This window comes from Symphalangus syndactylus, chromosome 3 (assembly GCF_028878055.3).
Source record: "Symphalangus syndactylus isolate Jambi chromosome 3, NHGRI_mSymSyn1-v2.1_pri, whole genome shotgun sequence".
Classification (NCBI taxonomy): Eukaryota; Metazoa; Chordata; class Mammalia; order Primates; family Hylobatidae; genus Symphalangus; species Symphalangus syndactylus.
The window spans coordinates 31,985,121-32,007,628 of record NC_072425.2 but is presented as its reverse complement, the minus strand read 5'-3'; the positions used below and the strand labels follow the sequence as shown (position 1 = coordinate 32,007,628).

Below are 22,508 nucleotides of genomic sequence, written 5' to 3'. Positions count from 1 at the left end.
AGAAATATCTTGTCTCTGGTCCCTAAACTCAAAGATCAGTCTCAGATGAACACCTGTAAATCTCATGATCCTACATATTTTGGCATTGGAGAAACTGTACTCACCCAATGAGATGAGGCTGTAACAGTTTTTGAAGATCACATCCATGTGCCATGTCTGACATCTTCCAATGCCACCGGTTCCTAAAACATCAAACAAGTACCTGCTCATTAAGGGATCAGTCCTGCAGACATTTCCAAAAGAGAGAGTAAAGCTAACAATTAAAAATGACAAAGTGGAGGACAATTAAGTTGTTCAAAAAGGGTTCAGAGTTCTAAGTTCAAGAGTGGCCAAAAGTTTATTATTTGATGTCTACTACTTACCTGTTTAGGATATACAGAAGCAATACTGAAGTTTCCCTATAAATACACCTAAAATTAAAAAATATATATGTGTATATGTATGTATATATACACAAAATATAGGTAAACTATGATCTCAACTTAAGAGATAACAGAAAATATGGAGATGTCGTAAGTGGGTAGTGCAAGAAGGTACTTGGTTATAACCCTATTAATGGCAACAATACACATAAAGGAAAAATTGATTATTTAAGTAAAGCAATTATAATAGGGCATAGAAAAATAAGGAGCTAAAGAGAGAGAAACTGATAGAGATGTAGATATACTATTGGTTCTGTTTTTCTGGAGAACACCAACTAACACATCAATATAAAGTAATCTACTTTCTGTTTAACTCATCCATCCTCTGCAAGCTTGTATGGTGTGAACCCACGTATATACTGATTTCAAGTTTCTGGGACTGCAACTATAAGAAGGATAAGATCCAGATGACGAGGAATTCACCAAGATAAATGCCATAATATGAGATTCCTTGGATGTCAACCAGGCAACCGACTTCCCCAGAAAACTTTATCACTGTCTGCCATTTTTTAAATAATCACAATAGAACCTTCCTTGTGTTACACTCTATGGTTGATAGAAAAGGAATAACAGAAACAGAACTTGCTACTAAAAGATATGTACTCTCTTTGGAAAGAAAAGTCTTATAGAAACTTAGCAGGAAGATGAGGGAGCATAAAAACAAAACAAGCAAAAGAAAGTGTTAAATGGTGAAATGACACTGGGGAAGTACAGCCTCTTTTCACCTCACCTTGGGGGACTACATTCTTACCATTCTGGCCTAAGCTAGAGGCTGAGAATCCAAGCTTGACCTCTTGCAGAAGGTCACTCAAGAGCAGAGAAATTAACATAGATTTTGGCATTTGTAAGTGACTAGAGTAACAAAACTGGGAACTGAAGGGGTTCCAAACACATGACCAGATTCTTCTCAAGAACTGGCTGAATTTTGAAGCTAGGTTGGGAGTCTGAAGAGCTAAGCTGAAAACCTGTGAATGGCAGAAGCAAATCTTCCACAGTTTTTCAAGGTTATGGAGACAAAGACTTGCCACATTCTCAACTGAATGCCCAGGAGAGCCACTCATAGGAAAAAGTGGAGAGGCAGAATAAGTCTTATCAAAACTGCAGCCTAGCCCCAACTCAGCTGGGCTAAGTGAGTATATCTCCTTAGAAAAAAGAGAACCTTTCCTGGTGAAAGATGCCATCAAGTTGAACCTCTATGATGCATTCATATATGATGACAATACATTATATATGTTATACATGTATCAAGTGTGTTCAAACATGATATTCACAAAAGATAAATATGTGGTGCTGTATTTCCATATATCATGTGTCTTCAATCAAAACTTACTAGACTGTGGAGCCAAGATGGCCGAATAGGAGCAGCTCCGGTCTATAGCTCCCAGCGTGAATGACGCAGAAGACTGATGATTTCTGCATTTCCATCTGAGGTACCGGGTTCATCTCACTAGGGAGTGCCAAACAGTGGGTGCAGGACAGTCGGTTTAGCGCACTGTGCGCGAGCTGAGCCAAAGCAGGGGGAGGCATTGTCTCACTCAGGAAGCGCTAGGGGTCAGGGAGTTTCCTTTCCTAGTCAAAGAAAGGGGTGACAGACGGCACCTGGAAAATCGGGTCACTCCCACCCTAATACTGCGCTTTTCCAAAGGGCTTGGAAAATGGCACACCAGGAGATTGTGTCCCACACCTGGCTCGGAGGGTCCTATGCCCACGGAGTCTCGCTGATTGCTAGCACAGCAGTCTGAGATCCAACTGCAAGGTGGCAGCAAGGCTGGGGGAGGGGCACCTGCCATTGCCCAGGCTTGCTTAGGTAAACAAAGCAGCCAGGAAGCTGGAACTGGGTGGAGCCCACCACAGCTCAAGGAGGCCTGCCTGCCTCTGTAGGCTCCACCTCTGGGGGCAGGGCACAGACAAACAGAAAGTCAGCAGGAACCTCTGCAGACTTAAATGTCCCTGTCAGACAGCTTTGAAGAGAGTAGTGGTTCTCCCAGCACGCAGCTGGAGATCTGAGAACGGGCAGACTGCCTCCTAAAGTGGGTCTCTGACCCCTGAGCAGCCTAACTGGGAGGCACCCCCCCAGTAGGGACAGACTGACACCTCACTCAGCCAGGTACTCCTCTGAGACAAAATTTCCAGAGGAACGATCAGACAGCTGAATTTGCGGTTCACGAAAATCTGCTGTTCTGCAGCCTCCGCTGCTGACATCCAGGCAAACAGCATCTGGAGTGGACCTCTAGCAAACTCCAACAGACCTGCAGCTGAGGGTCCTGTCTGTTAGAAGGAAAACTAACAAACAGAAAGGACACCCACACCAAAAACCCAGCTGTACATCACCATCATCAAAGACCAAAAGTAGAAAAAACTACAAAGATGGGGAGAAAACAGAGCAGAAAAACTGGAAACTCTAAAAAGCAGAGTGCCTCTCCTCCTCCAAAGGAACACAGTTCCTCATCAGCAATGGAACAAAGCTGGACGGAGAATGACTTTGACAAGAGAAGAAGGCTTCAGACAATCAAACTACTCTGAGCTACAGGAGGAAATTCAAACCAATGGCAAAGAAGTCAAAAACTTTGAAAAAAAATTAGGTGAATGTATAACTAAAATGACCAATGCAGAGAAGTGCTTAAAGGAGCTGATGGAGCTGAAAGCCAAGTTTCGAGAACTATGTGAAGAATACAGAAGCCTCAGTAGCCGATGCGATCAACTGGAAGAAAGGGTATCAGTGATGGAAGATGAAATGAATGAAATGAAGTGAGAAGGGAAGTTTAGAGAAAAAAGAATAAAAAGAAATGAACAAAGCCTCCAAGAAATATGGGACTATGTGAAAAGACCAAACCTACGTCTGATTGGTGTACCTGAAAGTAACAGGGAGAATGGAACCAAGTTGGAAAACACTCTGCAAGATATTATCCAGAAGAACTTCCCCAATCTAGCAAGGCAGGCCAACATTCAGATTCAGGAAATACAGAGAACGCCACAAAGATACTCCTCGAGAAAAGCAACCCCAAGACACATAATTGTCAGATTCACCAAAGTTGAAATGAAGGAAAAAATGTTAAGGGCGGCCAGAGAGAAAGGTCGGGTTACCCACAAAGGGAAGCCCATCAGACTAACAGCTGATCTCTCGGCAGAAGCTCTACAAGCCAGAAGAGAGTGGGGACCAATATTCAACATTCTTAAGGAAAAGAATTTTCAACCCAGAATTTCATATCCAGCCAAACTAAGCTTCATAAGTGAAGGAGAAATAAAATACTTTACAGACAAGCAAATGCTGAGTGATTTTGTCACCACCAGGCCTGCCCTAAAAGAGCTCCTGAAGGAAGCACTAAACATGGAAAGGAACAACCGGTACCAGCCACTGCAAAAACATGCCAAATTGTAAAGACCATCGAGGCTAGGAAGAAACTGCATCAACTAACGAGCAAAATAACCAGCTAACATCATGACAGGATCAAATTCACACATAACAATATTAATTTTAAATGTAAATGGACTAAATGCTCCAATTAAAAGATACAGACTGGCAAATTGGATAAGGAGTCAAGACCCATCAGTGTGCTGTATTCAGGAAACCCATCTCACGTGCAGAGACACACACAGACTCAAAATAAAGGCATGGAGGAGGATCTACCAAGCAAATGGAAAACAAAAAAAGGCAGGGGTTGCAATCCTAGTCTCTGATAAAGTAGACTTTAAACCAACAAAGATCAAAAGAGACAAAGAAGGCCATTACATAATGGTAAAGGGATCAATTCAACAAGAAGAGCTAACTATCCTAAATATATATGCACCCAACACAGGAGCACCCAGATTCATAAAGCAAGTCCTGAGTGACCTACAAAGAGACATAGACTCCCACATAATAATAATGGGAGATTTTGACACCCCACTGTCAACATTAGACAGATCAACGAGACAGAAAGTTAACAAGGATACCCAGGAATGGAACTCAGCTCTGCACCAAGCAGACCTAATAGACATCTACAGAACTCTCCACCCCAAATCAACAGAATATACATTTTTTTCAGCACCACACCACACCTATTTCAAAATTGACCACATAGTTGGAAGTAAAGCTCTCCTCAGCAAATGTAAAAGAACAGAAATTATAACGAACTGTCTCTTAGACCACAGTGCAATCAAACTAGAACTCAGGATTAAGAAATTCACTCAAAACCGCTCAACTACATGGAAACTGAACAACCTGCTCCTGAATGACTACTGGGTACATAACCAAATGAAGGCAGAAATAAAGATGTTCTTTGAAACCAATAAGAACAAAGACACAACATACCAGAATCTCTGAGACACATTGAAAGCAGTGTGTATAGGAAAATTTATAGCACTAAATGCCCACAAGAGAAAGCAGGAAAGATCCAAAATTGATACCCTAACATCACAATTAAAAGAACTAGAAAAGCAAGAGCAAACACATTCAAAAGCTAGCAGAAGGCAAGAAATAACTAAAATCAGAGCAAACTGAAGGAAATAGAGACATAAAAAACCCTTCAAAAAATTAATGAATCCAAGAGCTGGTTTTTTGAAAAGATCAACAAAATTGATAGACCGCTAGCAAGACTAATGAAGAAGAAAAGAGAGAAGAATCAAACAGACGCAATAAAAAATGAAAAAGGGGATATCACCACTGATCCCACAGAAATACAATCTACCATCAGAGAATACTACAAACACCTCTACGCAAATAAACTAGAAAATCTAGAAGAAATGGATAAATTTCTTGACAAATACACCCTCCCAAGACTAAACCAGGAAGAAGTTGAATCTCTGAATAGACCAATAACAGGCTCTGAAATTGTGGCAATAATCAATAGCTTACCAACCAAAAAGAGTCCAGGACCTGATGGATTCACAGCCGAATTCTACCAGAGGTACAGGGAGGAACTGGTACCATACCTTCTGAAACTATTCCAATCAATAGAAAAAGAGGGAATCCTCCCTAACACTTTTTATGAGGCCAGCAACATCCTGATACCAAAGCCTGGCAGAGACACAACCAAAAAGAGAATTTCAGACCAATATCCTTGATGAACATTGATGCAAAAATCCTCAATAAAATACTGGCAAACCGAATCCAGCAGCACATCAAAAAGCTTATCCACCATGATCAAGTGGGCTTCATCCCTGGGATGCAAGGCTGGTTCAACATACGCAAATCAATAAATGTAATCCAGCATATAAACAGAACCAAAGACAAAAACCACATGATTATCTCAATAGATGCAGAAAGGGCCTTTGACAAAATTCAACAACCCTTCATGCTAAAAACTCTCAATAAATTAGGTATTGATGGGACATATCTCAAAATAATAAGAGCTATCTATGACAAACCCACAGCCAATATCATACTGAATGGGCAAAAACTGGAAGCATTCCCTTTGAAAACTGGCACAAGACAGGGATGCCCTCTCTCAACACTCCTATTCAACATAGTGTTGGAAGTTCTGGCCAGGGCAATCAGACAGGAGAAGGAAATAAAAGGTATTCAATTAGGAAAAGAGGAAGTCAAATTGTCCCTGTTTGCAGATGACATGATTGTATATCTACAAAACCCCACTGTCTCAGCCCAAAATCTCCTTAAGCTGATTAGCAACTTCAGCAAAGTCTCAGGATACAAAATCAATGTACAAAAATCACAAGCATTCTTGTACACCAATAACAGACAAACAGAGAGCCAAATCATGAGTGAACTCCCATTCACAATTGCTTCAAAGAGAATAAAATACCTAGGAATCCAACTTACAAGGGACGTGAAGGACCTCTTCAAGGACAACTACAAACCACTGCTCAATGAAATAAAAGAGGATACAAACAAATGGAAGAACATTCCATGCTCATGGGTAGGAAGAATTAATATTGTGAAAATGGCCATACTGCCCAAGGTAATTTATAGATTCAATGCCATCCCCATCAAGCTACCAATGACTTTCTTCACAGAATTGGAAAAAACTACTTTAAAGTTCATATGGAACCAAAAAAGAGCCCGCATTGCCAAGTCAATCCTAAGCCAAAAGAACAAAGCTGGAGGCATCACGCTACCTGACTTCAAACTATACTACAAGGCTACAGTAACCAAAACAGCATGGTACTGGTACCAAAACAGAGACATAGATCAATGGAACAGAACAGAGCCCTCAGAAATAATGCCGCATATCTACAACCATCTGATCATCGACAAACCTGACAAAAACAAGCAATGGGATAAGGATTCCCTATTTAATAAATGGTGCTGGGAAAACTGGCTAGCCATATGTAGAAAGCTGAAACTGGATCCCTTCCTTACGCCTTAAACAAAAATCAATTCAAGATGGATTAAACACTTACACGTTAGACCTAAAACCATAAAAACCCTAGAAGAAAACCTAGGCAATACCATTCAGGACATAGACATGGGCAAGGACTTCATGTCTAAAACACCAAAAGCAATGGCAACAAAAGCCAAAATTGACAAATGGGATCTAATTAAACTAAAGAGCTTCTGCACAGCAAAAGAAACTACCATCAGAGTGAACAGGTAGCCTACAAAATGGGAGAAAATTTTCGCAACCTACTCATCTGACAAAGGGCTAATATCCAGAATCTACAATGAACTCAAACAAATTTACAAGAAAAAAACAAACAACCCCATCAAAAAGGGGGCGAAGGACATGAACAGGCACTTTTCAAAAGAAGACATTTATGCAGCCAAAAAACACATGAAAAAATGCTCATCATCACTGGCCATCAGAGAAATGCAAATCAAAACCACAATGAGATACCATCTCACACCAGTTAGAATGGCCATCATTCAAAAGTCAGGAAACAACAGGTGCTGGAGAGGATGTGTAGAAATAGGAACACTTTTACACTGTTGGTGGGACTGTAAACTAGTTCAACCATTGTGGAAGTCAGTGTGGCGATTCCTCAGGGATCTAGAACTAGAAATACCATTTGACCCAGCCATCCCATTACTGGGTATATACCCAAAGGATTATAAATCATGCTGCTATAAAGACACATGCGCACGTACGTTTATTGCAGCACTATTCACAATAGCAAAGACTTGGAACCAACCCAAATGTCCAACAACGATAGACTGGAGTAAGAAAATGTGGCACATATACACCATGGAATACTATGCAGCCATAAAAAATGATGAGTTCATGTTCTTTGTAGGGACATGGATGAAACTGGAAACCATCATTCTCAGTAAACAATCACAAGGACAAAAAACCAAACACTGCATGTTCTGACTCATAGGTGGGAATTGAACAATGAGAACACATGGACACAGGAAGGGGAACATCACACTCCAGGGACTGTTGTGGGGTGGGGGGAGGAGGGAGGGACAGCATTAGGAGATATACCTAATGCTAAATGACGAGTTAATGGGTGCAGCACACCAACATGTCACATGGACACATATGTAACAAACCTGCACATCATGCACATGTACCCTAAAACTTAAAGTATAATAATAATAATAAAAAACTTACTAGACGTACAGAGTCAATACTATGGGACAGATAAAACAAAATAGAAGGATAGGCAAAATAGAGAAAACACTGGAAGATTTCAATACCAATTTGGAATCAACCAAAAGGAATCAAATTAGTATGCTAGAACAGAACACTTGAAATTAGGAACTCAGAGGATGCGTTTAATAACAGATTCAGCCTAAGGGAAACACAGATCAATAAAAATACACAAAATGAAGTACAGAGAGCTAAAAGAAAAGAATAATGGTAATTTTAAAAGCTAAGAAAACATTGCAGCCAATAGAAGCCTAAGGAGAAAATATAACCAAATGTAACATGGTATCTTGAATGAGATCAAAGAGTAGAAAAATGACACTACATAAATACTAAAAAATTTTTAATGAAATACTATAGTTAATAATAATGTACCAACCTTGGCTAACTGTGACAACTGTACCAAACTAATATAAGATGTTGACAGTAGGGAAAACTGGCTATGGGGATGTGGGAACTCTCTGTAATATATTTGTAAATTTTATGCAAATCTAAAACTATTCTAAGTTTATTAATAAAAGCAAAAGATACCTTATTTTTAAGTTAATCTCCTATTTATTTCAACTATTTTCTTACAGCTCGTTTTTCTTTTAATCATCATTTAGCCATGTGCTATATTCTTTTTTTCTTTTGTATCTTGAATTTCTTTTTCTCTTTTTTTATTAATTTTTTTGCACACAAAACAATTCACATTTTCTAAAAATACATACAAACAAAAAGATGCATATCAAACATATTAGGAAAGTTGTACATGGGAAGACAGGGTATAGAAATGGGGGGTGGGAATTAAAGAAAATAAATGAGAGAGGGACTTTGTATGGATCAATGATAATAACTCAATCCTCTATTTGACAAAGAAGGAGGAGAAGAAAGAGGAAGAAAAAGAAAGTGGGATAAAGGATCAGAAAGGGAGGAAAATAGAAAAATTTAGAGTATGACTCCAGGGTAGACCTGTTTTGTTGTCACTGGGTTGGTTGGTTGGTTTGTCTGTTGTATTTTTCATATGTTTCGCCATGCTGGCCAGGCTGGTGTCGAACTCCTAGCCTCAAGTGATCAACCCGCCTCAGCCTCCCCGAGTGCTGGGACCACAGGCGTGAGCCACCACGTCCAGCCCCCACATTGCGTCTGGCCTCCGTGGTAGACCTTCCAGATGGGGCAGCCGGGCAGAGGCGCTCCTCACGTCCCAGACAGGGCGGCCGGGCAGAGGCGCTCCTCACTTCCTAGACGGGCAGCCGGGCAGAGGCGCTCCTCACTTCCCAGATGGGGCGGCCGGGCAGAGACCCTCCTCACTTCTTCCCAGATGGGGTGGCCGGGCAGAGGCACTTCTCACTTCCCAGATGGGGTGGCGGGCAGAGATGCTCCTCAACTCCCAGACAGGGCAGCCGGGCAGAGACGCTCCTCACTTCTTCCCAGACGGGGCGGCCAGGCAGAGGCACCCCTCACTTCTTCCCAGACGGGGTGGCCGGGCAGAGGTGCCCCTAACTTCTTCCCAGACATGGCAGCCGGGCAGAGACGCTCCTCACTTCTTCCCAGACAGGGCAGCTGGGCGGAGGCACTCCCCACATCCCAGACGGGGCGACGGGGCAGAGGCGCTCTTCACTTCTTCCCAGACGGGGCGGCCGGGCAGAGGCGCTCCTCACTTCCTCCCAGATGGGGCAGCCGGGCAGAGGTGCTCCTCACTTCTTCCCAGATGGGGCGGTCAGGCAGAGGCATTCCTCACTTCTTCCCAGACGGGGCGGCTGGGCAGAGGTGCTCCTCACTTCCTCCCAGACGCGGCGGCCGGGCAGAGGCGCTCCTCACTTCTTCCCAGATGGGGCGGTCAGGCAGAGGCATTCCTCACTTCTTCCCAGACGGGGCGGCTGGGCAGAGGCGCTCCTCACTTCCCAGACGGGGTGGCCTGCCAGAGGTGCTCCTCACATCCCAGATGATGGGCGGCCGGGCAGAGGTGCTCACTTCCCAGACGGGGCGGCCGGGCAGAGGCGCTCCTCACTTCCTAGACAGGGCAGCCGGGCAGAGACGCTCCTCACTTCCCAGATGGGGCGGCCGGGCAGAGACCCTCCTCACTTCTTCCCAGATGGGGTGGCCAGGCAGAGGCACTTCTCACTTCCCAGATGGGGCGGCAGGCAGAGATGCTCCTCAACTCCCAGACGGGGTGGCCGGGCAGAGACGCTCCTCACTTCTTCCCAGACGGGGCGGCCAGGCAGAGGCACCCCTCACTTCTTCCCAGACGGGGTGGCCGGGCAGAGGTGCCCCTCACTTCTTCCCAGACAGGGCGGCCAGGCAGAGGCACTCGTCACCTCCCAGACGGGGCGGCCGGGCAGAGGTGCTCCTCACTTCCCAGATGGGGCGGCCAGGCAGAGACGCTCCTCACTTCTTCCCAGACGGGGCGGCTGGGCAGAGGCACTCCTCACTTCCCAGATGGGGCGGCCGGGCAGAGGCGCTCCTCACATCCCAGGATGATGGGCGGCCGGGCAAAGGTGCTCCTCACTTCCCAGATGGGGCGGCTGGGCAGAGGCGCTCCTCACTTCTCAGACGGGGCGGCCGGGCAGAGGCGCTCCTCACATCCCAGACGGGACGGCCGGGCAGGGGCGCTCCTCACTTCCCAGACGGGGCGGCCGGGCAGAGGCGCTCCTGACTTCCCAGACGGGGCGGCCAAGCAGAGGTGCTCCTCACTTCCCAGACGGGGCGGCCCGGCAGAGGTGCTCCTCACTTCTTCCCAGATGGGGCGGCCGGGCAGAGACACTCCTCAGTTCCCAGACGAGGCGGCCGGGCAGAGGCACTTCTCACATCCCAGATGATGGGCGGCCGGGCAGAGGCACTCCTCACTTCCCAGACGGGGCAGCCGGGCAGAGGCACTCACTTCCCAGACGGGGCAGCCAGGCAGAGGCACTCCTCACATCCCAGATGATGGGCGGCCGGGCAGAGGTGCTCCTCACTTCCCAGACGGGGCAGCCGGGCAGAGGTGCTCACTTCCCAGATGGGGCGGCCGGGCAGAGGCACTCCTCACCTCCCAGACGGGGCGGCGGCCGGACAGAGGTGCTCCCCACATCCCAGACGATGGGCGGCCGGGCAGAGGCCCTCCTCACATCCCAGACGATGGGCGGCTGGGCAGAGGTGCTCCTCACTTCCCAGACGATGGGTGGCCGGGCAGAGGCACTCCTCACTTCCCAGACAGGGAGGCCGGGCAGAGACGTTCCTCACCTCTTCCCAGACAGGGTGACCGGGCAGAGGCACTCCTCACCTCCCAGACGGGGCGGCCGGGCAGAGGCGCTCCTCACCTCTCAGATGGCGCGGCGGCCGGGCAGAGGCGCTCCCTACATCCCAGACGATGGGCGGCCAGGCAGAGACGCTCCTCACTTCCTAGACGGGGTGGTGGCCGGGCAGAGGCGTTCCTCACATCCCAGACGGGGCAGCGGGGCAGAGGCGCTCCTCACATTCCAGACGATGGGCGGCCAGAGAGGCTCCCCACCTCCCTGATGGGGTGGCGGCCGGGTAGAGGCTGCAATCCCAACACCCTGGGAGGCCAAGGCAGGCGGCTGGGAGGCAGAGGCTGCAGTCAGCCAAGACCACGCCACTTCACTCCAGCTTGGGCAACACCGAGCACTGAGTGAGTGAGACCCCGTCTGCAGTCCCAGCACCTCGGGAGGCTGAGGCGGACAGACCACTGAAGGTCAGGAGCTGGAAACCAGCCTGGCCAACATGGCGAAACTGCGCCTCCAGCCAAAGGAGAAAAACCAGGGAGGGGTGGTGGCGCGTGCCCGCAATCCCAGGCAGGCTGCAGGCCGAGGCAGGAGAATCACAGGAGCCGGAGGCAGGGAGTCTGCAGCGAGCTGGCCGAGTACACTCCAGCCTGGGCAACAGAGGGAAGAAAAGAAAGAAAAAGAAAGAGGAAGGAAGGAAGGGAGGGAAGGAAAGAAGGAAGGAAGCCATGTGCTATATTCTAAATGAATCTCCCAAAAGCCACATGTTGAAACTTAATTGCCAATGCAATAATATTAAGAGGTGGAGGCCTTCGGGAGGTGATTAAGTCATGAGTGTAGAGCCTTCATGGAAGGGATTAAGGACCTTATAAAAAGGCTTGAGGGAGTGGGTTTGTTCCCTTCCATGTTTTCTGCCATGTAAGGATACAGTGTTCACTGCAACAAGGCACCATCCTGAAGCAGAGACTGAGCCTTCACTAGACAACAAACCTGTTGGCACCATGATCTTGAACTTCGACCCTCTAGAACTGTGATAAATAAATTTCTGTTCTTTATAAATTGCCCTGTCTCAGGTATTTTGCTATAGCAGCACAAACTAAGACACCTTGTGATATGATTTGGCTGTGTCCCCACCCAAATCTCACTTGGAATTGTCCCCACACGTCAAGGTTTGAGCCAGATGGAGATAACTGAATCATGGGCACAGTTTCCTGGGGGCAGTTTCCCCCATACTGTTCTCATGGTAGTGAGTAACTCTTATGAGACCTGATGGTTTTATAAATGGGAGTTCCTCTGCCTGCATAAGCTCTCTCTTGCCCACCACCATGTAAGAAGTCCCTTTGCTCTTCCTTCGTCTTCTGCCATGATTATGAGGCCTCCCCAGCGTACTGAACTATGAGACCATTAAACCTCTTTCCTTTATAAATTACCCAGTCTTGGCTATATTTTTATTAGCAGCATGAGAATGGACTAATACACCTTGTTTTATGTTTTACTTCCTGATGATGCAGTTTATGTAGTCTTTTTCATATATCAGACATTCATTAAAAGCTTATCTCTTAAAAATGAGTATAGGCGCTTATGAGACTTAAGAGGTCTAACATACATATAAGTGGAGTCTCAAAAAAAAAAAAAAAAAGAATGGAAATGATGCTATATTTAAGAGAATAAGGATAGATTTTTCCCAACCAATGACTCACAGATTCCACTGCCCTCAAACCATAAGCAAGCTAAATACAAAGAAAGCTACACCCAGGAATAGAATAGTCAAACTCCTGAAAATCAGAGAAAAGGAGAACAATCTTTAAAGTAATTTAACAAAAGGGCAGAGTAACTTCAAAGCAGAAACAATAAGACTGCTGACTCCTCAGCGGTTCAAGAGAATCAACTGAAAAGCCATGTTTCTAGATGAGAAGACTTAATATTGTAAAGATGTCAATTCTCCCCTGTTGTGGGTTGAATTGTGTCCCTCCAAAAAAGGTATGTTGTAATCCTAACCTCAGTACCTCAGAATGTGACCTTATTTGGAAACAGGATCACTGCAGATGTAATTAGTTAAGGTGAGTTCACACTGGAATGGGGTGGGCTCCTAATCCTGTATGGCTGGTGCCCTTTTAAGAAGACGGTCATGGGAAGACCCACAGACATACAGAGAGAAAGTCATGTGATGAAAGAGCAGAGAACAGAGTTATGCAGCTGCAAGCTGAGGAATACCAAAGATTTCCAGCAAACCACCTGAAGCTAGGAAGAGGCAAAGAATGATTTCCCTAAAGGTTTCAGAGGCAGGATGACCTTGCTGACAGCTTGATTTTGGAATTCTAGCCTCAGAACTGTGAGATAATAAATTTATATTGTTTTAAGTTACCCAATTTGTGGTACATTGCTAGGGCAGTGCTAGGAGACAAATGCATACCCCAACTTAACTGACTAAACTTTAGCTAAGAACTAAATGTTTGGGTCCTCTCAAAATTCATATGTTGAAATTTTAACCCCTAAGATGATGGTATTAGGTGAGGCCTTTGGCAGGTAATTAGGTCATGAGGATGGAGGCCTCACCAATGGGATTAGTGCCCTTATAAGAGGAAACATGAGAGAAATGATCTTTCTGCCATGTGAGGAAACAATAAGATGGCCACCTGTAAACCAGGAAGAGGGCTTTCAACAAGAACCTGACCACGATGGCACTCTGATTTTTGATTTCCAGACTCCAGAACTATGAGAAAGAAATGTTTGTTATTTAAGCCATCCAGTCTACAGTATTCTGTTACAGTAGCCCAAACTGTCTAAAACATCTATATAATACATTTCAAAAAGAAAAAAGATGAGGATTGAGGGTGGGGGACTTGCCCATACTAGAGATCCAAACATATTCTATAACTACATTAATTTTAAAACAGGATGGTAGTGGCACAGGGACACACTGAAAGAATAATAAAACTGAGTCTAGAAATAGGCCCTTTAATTTGCAGGGATTTAATATATGATAAAGGTAGCATTTCAAATTATTTCAGGAAGGATAAAAATTTAATAAATAATCTTAGGACAATTGGTTTATCCACTTAGGGAAAAAAATTCAAAGCTGCTGCCTTATGAAAAATAATTACAGGTGAATTAAAAACTTAAACATAAAACTAGAACTATAAAAGAGCCAGGAAAACTATTGCAAGAATATTTTTTATAATCTTGCAATGGGGAAATCCTTAATAAAATATAAAATCAAGAGGCTATATAGAAAAAGATTCACAGATTTGATCATACAAACATAGAAGGCAATCAACTAAATTAAAAGACAAAAGACATATTGGGAGTAAATATTTGCAACTAATAAAGCAAAAAGGACGATTTTCTGTATTATACAGAGTTTCTACAAATCAAATAGGAAAAATGTATAATGCAATACAAATCTGGGCAAAAGATATGAACAGGAAATTCACAAAAGAAATACAATCAATATACAAAAAGATTTTCAAGCTCACTTCTAATCCCAGAAATACAAATTAAGATATCAATTTTCATTCATCAGATTGGCAAAAAATGTAAAAAACAGGCAGTATTCAGTACTGTTTTAAGTACTGGGGAAATGGCTGCTCTCATATACTCTTAGTGGAAAAGGTTTATTTATTTGTATTTATTTACTGTAAAGTCATATTACAATCAGACCAGGTTCATGACAAATTACCTTTGAATCATAAACATTGTTAATAATAGTTATATTACCTGCAAAAATGAACTCACAGAACCTTGTACTTTTCCTCTCATTACATCATTACATTTATTGTATGTCAATGTTCTACTTCCAATGTCTGTCTGCCTTCCTAGACTATTAGCTTCTTGAGAACAGGACAGTCCTCTTCTGTCCTCAGTGCCATCCACAGAACCTGGTATTCACTATGCATCCAGTAAATATTGTGGGCGGCAAGCCACCCAGGTGCCAAGGCAAGAGACCGAGGACACGAGCTGTTCCAGTATAATAAAATATAAAACAAGAATAGTCATACCAGATATAGATCTTAGATATGATTATATATGAATATCATTAATCATTAGTTGGTAGTAATTACTCTTTATTCCAATATTATAATAATCCCTGCTCTATAATCATAACCTAGGAAAAACCAGGCCATACAGAGATAGGAGCTGAGGGGACATAGTGAGAAGTGACCAGAAGACAAGAGTGGGAGCCTTCTGTTATGCCTGGACAGGGCCACCAGAGGGCTCCTTGGTCCAGCGGCGATGCCAGCATCTGGCAAGATGCCCATTGCCAGGCGGACCGTGGTCTAGTGGTAGCAAAAAGGTGTCAAGCAACAACACCCGCTACTTAGCAGACAGGGAAAGGGAGTCACCCTTTCCCCGGGGGAGTTTAGAGAAGACTCTGCTCCTCCACCTCTTGTGGAGGGCTTTCCCGCAGTTATCTGGAGGCCTAACCGTCTCCCTGTGATGCTGTGCTTCAATGGTCACGCTCTTACTCCACCTTCATGTTCCATCCTGTACACCTGGCTCTGCTTTCTAGATAGCAGTAGTAAATTAGTGAAAGTACTAAGTCTCTGATATGTAGAAATAATGGCATAAGCTGTCTTTCGCTTTGTCTTCTCTCTCTCTCTGCCTCGGATGCCAGGCAGGGAAGGGCCCCCTGTCCAGTGGACACGTGACCCACGTGACCTTACCTATCATTGGAGAAGACTCACATTCTTTACCCTGCCCCTTTTGCTTTGTATACAATAAATAACAGCGAAGCCAGACATTCGGGGCCACTACCGGTCTCCACGCATTGGTGGTAGTGGTCCCCCGGGCCCAGCTGCCTTTTCTTTTATGTCTTTGTCTTGTGTCTTTATTTCTACACTCTCTCGTCGCCACACACGGGGAGAGACCCACCGACCCTGTGGGGCTGGTCCCTACGTCTGGCGCTCTGACTGACGTGGGGCTCTCCCTCGCTGTGTGAAGTTGCACCCTGACTACGGGATCAGCGGAGGAGTTCAACGAGAGATTCCTGAGAATTGCGGTCAATAAATTTGGTGGTAAGCTACAGCACTCAGAGTATTCCGGGGACACCATGGGACAGGCCAGTACAAAGTACTCGGCTCATTTAAATTTTATAAAAACTCTTCTTAAAGAAGGAGGTGTTAGGGTTTCTACTGAAAAGTTAATTGAACTATTTGAGGTTGTAGATCTTCTTTGCCCTTGGTTTCCAACTGAGGGAACTTTAGAACTTAAAGATTGGGATGAGATTGGCAAACAATTCAAAATTGCTCACAAAGGGGGACATTTTATCCCACCCACCATTTGGTCAATCTGGGCTTCAGTTCGCTCTGTCTTAGACTCCTTACAGACTCAGGAGGACAAAATGGAGACTGATCCCTCCTACCTCTCCTCCGAGGAGGTCGAGGAAGTTCTCAGTTCTCTTTCCCCTGAGGATACTGCACAAATTGAGAACATAATTTCACAGGAGGACTTTCACTCTGACATGCCTGTGCCGCCGCCACCCACACCAGAGGCTACCACACCCCCGTTGTCGCTTTACGATGAGCTTTTAACTGACCTAAATGCACTCATTTCCCCCAACCAGCAAAACTTAGCTGAAACATATCAACAGCCATTGCGGCCAGACCCTCCTGTCTCTCCTCCCTCTTTTAACGCTGCCACTGTGCAAATAGCGGATAAGATCAGGCAGCCTGAAAACGAGTCTATAAATTATGTTCCTATGCAGCCCGGTACAGAGGCTCCGCTATCTCAACAGCCGGGAAAAGAGGCTCCCAATTCTCAGCCCGGTAAGGAGGCCCTCAATCCTATTTCTTCTAATCGGACTCAGAGTCACAGGCTCCCTTGACGCCTGGATCCTTTCCTGCTAATCGGACTCAGAGTCACAGGCCCCCTTGAAGCCTGGATCCTTTCCTGCTAATCGGACTCAGAGTCACAGACTCCCTTGAAGCCTGGATCCTTTCCTGAAAATCGGGCTCAGAATCACAGGCGCCCTTGAAGCCTGGATCCTTTCCTGAAAATCGGACTCAATTAGAGTCACAGGCTCCCTGGAAGCCTGGATCCTTTTCTGAAAATCGGACTTAGTTACAGTCACAGGCTCCCTTGAAGCCTGGATCCTTTCCTGAAAATCAGACTCAGTTACAGTCACAGGCTCCCTTGAAGCCTGGATCCTTTCCTGAAAATCGGACTCAATTAGAGTCACGGGCTCCCTGGAAGCCTGGATCGTTTCCTGAAAATAGGACTCAGTTACAGTCACAGGCTCCCTTGAAGCCTGGTCCACTTCCTACAAATCGGACTCGGATAGAGTCACAGGCCCCTGTGAAGCCTGGTTTGCACTTGCTGTGGCAGCCTGGTTTTCAGGCCCATGAAAGACCTGCTCAGCAGGTAATCTGGTCTCAATCTGGCTCTAAGTTTCTCAACTCTCCTTCTATTCAAAATTCTACACCTTTTCCTGCTCCTGGTCCGGTCACAACTGCTGTTGCTAATACTACTATTGCCGCTCATAAGCAACAAATTACATACATCCCTGAAAATGACACTCCGCTTATGAGGGCTATAATTCAGGCAAGGGAATATGGGGATCCCGAAGCCTGGCAATTTCCTGTAATTTTACAACCTCCAGTACCTGCCACCCCAACAATGCAAAACCACCCACAGCCTGTTGTTGATCCTGTCCAGCAGGTGGCTGACCCCGCAGCTCAACAAGATCAAGAGGCTGATAATCAAGCCCCTCAGCCCGAAAATTAGGCTGCTCAGGGAAATAATCAGGCTCCGCAATTGCCTGCTCCTGGGGCACAGCCGATACCTGGCATTCCTGCAGTTCAGGCGGTAGTTCAGCCTGACCCCATACGTCCAGGTCAGGTCCAGCTATGCCCTGCTACTTGGGAAAGTTTTTCTTTTAAATTCCTCAAAGATTTTAAGGAGTCAGTGAAACAATATGGCACCAACTCTCCTTTTGTCCGTTCCACATTAAAAAGCCTTAGCAGAAGATAAACGTTTGGTACCCTATGATTGGGAACTTTTAGCAAAGTCATTCTTATCTAAATCTCAGTATTTACAATTCAGGTCTTGGTAGGTTGATGCTGTCCAGGAACGCATTCGTCTTAATCAGGGCTCTAATCCTCCTGTTAACGTTACGGCTGACCAGTTACTGGGAATGGGTCAATGGGCTGCAATCCAACACCAAACTATACTAAATGATGAGGTTATTGAACAACTGCAAAAATGTTGCTTAGATGCTTGGGACAAAATTCAAGATGATGGTAAAGTATGCCCATCTTTCACAGCCGTCAGACAGGGACAACATGAGCCCTACCCAGACTTTATTGCTCGTCTTCAAGACGCAGCAGAAAAGGCTATTCCTGATAGCCACGGCCAAAGACTTGTTGTAGAACTTATGGCTTATGAACAAGCAAATCCAGATTGTCAGGCGGCTATTCGCCCCGTCAAAGGCAAAATTCCACCGGGTGGTGATGTACTCACCTCCTACATTAAAGCCTGTGAAGGGGTGGGAGGAACTCTGCATACAGCAATGATTATGGCACAAGCTGTGGCCTCTATTCGAGTGCCTGGACAATTCTCTGGCCAATGCTTCATATGTGGCCAGAAGGGACATGCAAAAAGAAATTGCCCTTGGTGTGCAGGTCGCCATCCCTTACATTACCAAGAACAACAAAACTTTTCAGCAGCAGGACACCCCACCTTCTACTGTGTGCCCACGATGCCGAAAGGGCTTTCACTGGGCATCTCAATGCCATTCCAAATTTGATATTAATGGCAATCCTTTATGACTTTCTAAAAATCAGGGAAACTGGATGAGGGGCCGGCTCCAGGCCCCTTTAAACAATGGGGCATTCTTCAACTCTCAGCCCTGGGCGTCCAGCCAGACGGGAGCCTTCCCAGTTCATTCCATTCAACTTCCACCCCAATGCCCACTTCAGCAATTTGTCCCACAGGATCTAATGGCTCAGCCCCAGCATGAATCTCAGTACAATGCTTGTCCCCCGCCACCACAGGCTCAGCAGCAGTAGATCTCTGTTGTACCAGAGATATTTCTTTGTTGCCTGGAGAGCCACCTATTGCTATTCCTACAGGTGTTTTTGGCCCTTTGCTGGCTGGCAGTGTAGGTTTGCTACTACGATGTTCAAGTTTAAATTTAAAAGATGTTCAAGTACATACTGGTGTAATTGCTTCTGACTATTCAGGTGAAATTCATAGTCATTAGCTCTGCATTCCCTTGGAATGCAGCAGCAGGGGACCGCATTGCTCAACTCCTGATACTTCCTTACATTCCTTTGGGATCCAGTTCTAGTAAAAGAAAAGGAGGTTTTGGTAGCACAGATTATCAAGGTAAAGCGGCCTATTGGGCCAGCAAAATTTCTGACACTCGTCCTGTGTGCTCCGTGCATATTCAGGGAAAGATGTTTGAGGGAATGATCGATATGGGTGCTGATGTTTCTATTATAGCTTTACATCAATGGCCCCAACACTGGCCAAAGGAGCATGCCTCCACAGCATTAGTGGGTGTCGGTCAGGCTTCAGAGGTATATGAAAGCTCCACAATTTTACATTGCACAGGCCCTGAAGGACAGACTGGAACTATTTGCCCCCTTATTACACCCATTCTTGTTAATCTGTGGGGAAGAGATCTTTTATATCAATGAGGGGCTCAGATTACTTTTCCTAAAGGCAATTAAAGCCAGCAGAGTAAAGATATGATGACTAAAATGGGATTTGTTCAAGGTATGGGTTTAGGAAAATCAGCACAAGGCATCACTGAGCCTATCACACCTACTCCTAAAGCAGACTCTACAGGACTTGGTTATTCTTTTTAGAAGCAGTCACTATCAAGCCTCCAGACCCCATCCCTTTGATGTGGAAAACTCAAAAACCTGTCTGGGTAGATCAGTGGCCGCTTCCAAAAAATAAGCTGGAGGCACTTCATATTTTGGTTCTTGAACAACTAAAATTGGGACACATTGAACCTTCTTTTTCTCCTTGGAATTCACCTGTTTTTGTTATCCAAAAGAAATCTGGTAAGTGGAGAATGCTTACTGATCTTAGGGTGGTAAATGCTGTCCTTCAGCCTATGGGGACATTACAACCTGGTTTACCCTCCCCCACTATGATTCCTGAGTACTGGCCACTTATCATCATTGACCTTAAAGATTGCTTCTTTACCGTTTCTCTGGCCCCTCAGGATTTTGAAAAATTTGCTTTCACTGTTCCAACCCTTAATAATATCGCTCCTGCAGCACGTTACCATTGGAAAGTTCTACCTCAAGGTATGCTCAATAGCCCTACTATTTGTCAATATTATGTGGGATGCATATTAAAGCCAGTTAGAGATAAATTTCCCCAATGTTATATTATTCATTACACAGATGATATTCTTTGTGCAGCACCTTCACGTTCTGTATTGATATCTTGTTTTTCTGCATTACGACAAGCAGTCACAGCAGCTGGCTTGGTTATAGCCCCGGAAAAAATTCAGACTTCATCCCCCTATTACTATTTAGGAATGCAACTAGAGGACAAGGTCATTAAGCCTCAAAAAGTTCAACTCAGACGAGAATCCTTAAAAACTCTAAATGATTTCCAAAAATTACTTCGAGATATTAATTGGATTCGTCCCTCCTTAGGCATTCCTACTTATGCTCTGTCTAATCTTTTTGCAACACTACGGGGCAATCCTGATTTATGCAGTAAAAGGTCTTTGACTCCTGAGGCAGATTCTGAATTACGACTTATAGAAAAATGCATTCAACAGTCTCAGGTTACCAGAGTGAATCCACATTTATCTTGTGAAATACTAATTTTTCCCACTGAACATTCTCCAACAGGACTCATTATTCAGGCACATAATTTAATTGAATAGTGCTTTCTTCCACACAACTCTTTACGGATGCTAACTACATATCTAGATCAAATTTCTACCTTAATTAGTCAGGCTCGTTCTCATCTCCTTTGTCTGTCGGGAACAGAGCCCCAAAAAATCATTGTTCCCCTTACCCGATTACAAGTTCAACAGGCTTTTGCTACTTGCATCGCTTGGCAAGTACATTTGGCAGGTTTCCCGGGTATAATTGATAATCACTATCCTAATGTAAAATTATTTCATTTCCTTAAACTCACTTCTTGGATTTTACCTAACATTACTAGAAACACCCCATTACCTGAAGCTGTCACTGTTTTCACTGATGCTTCCTCTAATGGCCGAGCAGCATATACAGGACCAAGAGAACGTGTTCTTAACACAGGAGCTATTTCAGCACAATGAGCTGAACTGCTTGCTGTTATGGCTGTCCTTGAAGATTTTCCTGAACCAGTTAACATCGTCTCTGACTCAGCATATGTAGTACATGTTGCTCGCAACATTGAAACTGCCTTAATCAAATTTTTGCCCGATGATAACCGATTTTTTCTTTTTCAAAAATTTCAGTCTGTGCTCAGAGCAAAGTCTTCTCCTTTCTACATTACTCACATTCGGGCCCACACACCTCTCCCTGGCCCCTTCTCGACAGCAAATGCCAGAGCTGATACATTAGTTACTCCCGTTTTTACAGATGCACAAAACTTTCATGCTTTAACCCATGTCAATGCTGCGGGACTCCGAAAAAAGTTCCCCCTTACATGGAAACAAGCTAAAACCATTGTATGTCACTGTCCTACTTGTCAAGTGTTAATTTTACAGACACTGTCTTCAGGAGTTAACCCAAGAGGACTTTCACAGAACGCTCTCTGGCAAATGGATGTGACTCATTATCCTCCTTTTGGCAAGCTTTCTTTTATACATGTAACTATTGATACCTTTCCTCATTTTATTTGGGCCACTTGTCAAACAGGAGAAAGTACAGCTCATGTTAAATGACATATGCTTTCCTGTTTCTCAGTTATGGGCTGTCCTGAAAAACTAAAAACTGATAATGGCCCCGGCTACACTAGTGCTGTTTTCAAACAGTTTACTCAGACCTGGGCAATTACTCACACAACTGGCATCCCCTATAATTCTCAAGGACAGGCTGTTAGGTAACTAGAGTTAGGTAACTAGAGCACTCTAATGGCGCTGGTTCCGGGTTCTTCTTCCTCAATGCAAGCCCGCCAAAGGAAAAACCAATCAGAGAGAGGTGTTTTTCCCACCTCGCTCTAAGCCCCACCCCAGCCAATCACAAACATCCACGCAGCCCTCCTGGGCATAAAAGAAGCAAACCCCCCACCGCTCTCACTCTCTCTCTCTCCTGCCCAGCCCAGCCTGCTGCCTCCAATAAAGATCTCTTGGCCAAGCTGGTGTGCCGTGGTCTTAAGTCTGAACGTCACTCTTTCACAGGCTTTAGTTGAACGAGCCAATAAAACACTCAAAGATCAACTTCGAAAACAAGCAACTG

The 22,508-nt window shown here is 44.9% G+C and overlaps 1 protein-coding gene across 6 annotated transcripts in view; it reads right to left on the bottom strand.

Moving 5' to 3' along the window:
- Nucleotides 1-22,508, bottom strand: part of ZNF883 (zinc finger protein 883) — an 83,809-nt gene that overhangs the window by 8,001 nt on the left and 53,300 nt on the right. For 5 of the 6 annotated variants that reach the window (XM_063636126.1, XM_055271439.2, XM_063636124.1 and 2 more), the window contains one exon: nt 105-182. The gene's annotated coding sequence lies outside the window, so the exon portion shown is untranslated. Of the gene's footprint in view, nt 1-104; nt 200-22,508 lie in introns of those variants that run through there. The other variant, XM_055271441.2, reaches the window with a different exon arrangement.